A 2,848-nucleotide genomic window follows, 5' to 3' on the forward strand; every position below is an offset into this window, starting at 1 on the left:
ATGTGATGTGACAATAAAAGTGATTTGATTTTGATTTGATTTTGCCAAATTGCAGTTATGCATTTGCAAAGCAGCACATTTGAAAATTCATGGACAAAACAATTTATGTGTTTACATTAAAAACATCACTTTGATTAAAAGGTTTGTGCATACCTATGGAAGCCTGTTTCCACCACTAAAGAAAAAAAAAAAGGATCCATAGGATTTTCTCACAATTTTGTCTTATTAACTCGAAATTTCGACTTATTAACTCAAAATTTTGAGAAAATCAACTCGAAATTTCGAGTTACCGCTGCCAATCAGTAATCTACGTGAATGACATCATTTCCTTGTTACCCAGAAGCTGAAGCCCTCAGGTACAAATGCTACAGCTAAGCTACCGGTATTACATCCAGTCATGAATGCGCAGATTGCTGAGTACTTTCAGCGTGGCTTCAAAAATTATGAAATCCTTGTGTTATTACCTGAATCACATGGCGTTACTATCAGCAAACATACTCGCGAAAGCGCCAATGTGTTGCGATCCGGTTTCGAGTGCGCGTTACTCTGTGCCATATGCTTCCGGGTAACAAGAAAGTGACCTCATTCACTTAGATTACTGATTGGCAGAGCTAACTCGAAATTTTGAGTTATATTTCTCCAAATTTCGAGTTATGGATACTTTGTTTTGTTTTTTTAGTGGTGGAAACGGGCTTCCATACATACCGGAGGATTAACAGTTACAGAAACATAAATTTAGATAAACTGTTGTATAAACTGTAGTTTGGTGGTGGTCTAATAAAATGCGTTTGTAGCGTACGTCTAGTAATTCTGTAATAAACCTGCAGAAACCCTCAGGATGAATACAGAAAAACAAGATCTTGTTAGCTGGTCTGCCTGTTAGTTTAACCATAAATGGCTTAGGAATAAGGAATTACTTTTGGTGGTTAAAGCCCGTGTCTGGAAAAGCTTCCAATGCAAGTGTGAGTCGAAGGTGTTTTACCTTAAAACAAACAAGGCTGAAGAGCGTTTCATTTACTCAAGGTCCTAAAAGGTTGTAAACACGCTGATCAGACACGAACTTTAGGCTTTATACGTTTGTAAAAATTAACTACTTGCACCTAGATGCAGTTTGCGTCGTGTGAAAAGTGTTACGTGGAAAACACAACAACACAATCCAGAACGGCAGCCCGTGCGGTTTATCGCTTACCTTCCCGAGACACAAAAGTCTTCACTGCTAAAAATAAAGTTAATGTCAAGCAGGTTAAGAGCCATTTTGGTGTAATTTTTCCAAGCAGGCCACGTTATCCTTTCAGCAATCTGATCAGCTGTAGCGCCTCTGGAGGGATTATGCAGTTTTCCACACTTAATGCGCTCCTGTGTTATTTACTGAGGAGTTGTGGCTGCTAAAATACGTTAATTTATCAGTGAAATAAAACTGCCTGAAACGGAGCCCAAAGAAAACGTCTGCTGGCGTTGTGCGTTTCGTCGAATGATAGTGATTAATGAACTTTCACCAAATGAGTCAAATCAGCAGCTGCAGCTCCAAAGAAAAGTCAAATGATCTCCAGAGGAAATTAACAAACGTCGGCTCAGTATTTACATTTGTATTTATGGGAAAACACCCACGTCTTCCACATCTGATAACATATTCAGGGTCTCTGAAACAACTCTGCTGGTTGTCATAGCAAAGAGATCCTACCTTTTCATGAATTCAATCTAATTTAAAAAATATATTAAAAAAGGAAAAACCATCTCCTGATCTTATTTGTTCAGCAGATATTACTTTTGTTAATCAGTTGAATATTTCGTTCAGTAAAGCCACACAGTCCACCCAGCAACAACAATGTCGACGTTTCGTGAAAAAGTAAAAACCTTTTCAAAACCCCTGCGGCGATTGTCATATTCAAACCCGGTGACCATCTGCTGTGAGGCACCAATGTGCTGCCTCTTAGGGTCATGTGAATAAACACAAGGATGAACACAAGGTGTGATGTACAGTAGACGTGGACTCTAATTTTTTTAAACGGTTTAAAAACATTTTAGCCTGGAGGCCAACTTGGACATCTTTTGGACCTCTTTAAGCATCACTTCATTAAATTAATATGAATTCAATCCTTTGTAAACGTCAGAGTGACACTTTTCATGATAATCTGAACATCTTTAGGTTTTGGGCTGTAGGTCAAACAAAGAACATCTTGCACTGTAAAATATTACGATCAGCATGATAGAAAAAGTCAAGGAAATGATCAGATCAAGAATATTTTGAATATATTGTTGGAGATGATATGAACTAGTTCATTGTCTTCTGTTGTGGCATTAATATTGTCTCATGCATTAAAAGGACACTCTGGATGGATTTTAAGTGTGCGTGTAGGCCGATATCTTAAAAGCTTCACTGTCATCCAAAACCTATTAAAAAGACATCAGTGAGTCATAGTGCTGACACATGCAGCGTTTACTTTGAGTCAGTCACCATCATGCAGCTACAAATAAAACCAAAAGGTTGATTAATTTACTACTTAAAATAAACCCTAACCAAAACACCGCTCCATCCTGTTTGGATGAAAAGTGGACCGTATTCCTGGAAATGTGAAACTTGCACATTTGCGAGATTTCAATCAACACCAGTTAATTTTGTTCTTTTAGTGAATCCAGACTCACACATTTTACCAATATGGTGTTCGAAACTGCTCTTAAAGCATTTTGTAAGACTGAAAACATAATTTAATAATTCAAATTTTTTTAAAAGTCATTTTAACCCTAGAACACTATCGCTATAAATAGTAACACGATCACTAATGCCGGGTGATTTATACCCGGTATAATATAACCAATGAACAGTAATCAAATATATCAAAATATGACA

This window comes from Pundamilia nyererei, unplaced genomic scaffold (genome assembly GCF_000239375.1).
Source record: "Pundamilia nyererei isolate P.nyererei 1_Seehausen unplaced genomic scaffold, PunNye1.0 scaffold00048, whole genome shotgun sequence".
Taxonomy (NCBI): domain Eukaryota; kingdom Metazoa; phylum Chordata; class Actinopteri; order Cichliformes; family Cichlidae; genus Pundamilia; species Pundamilia nyererei.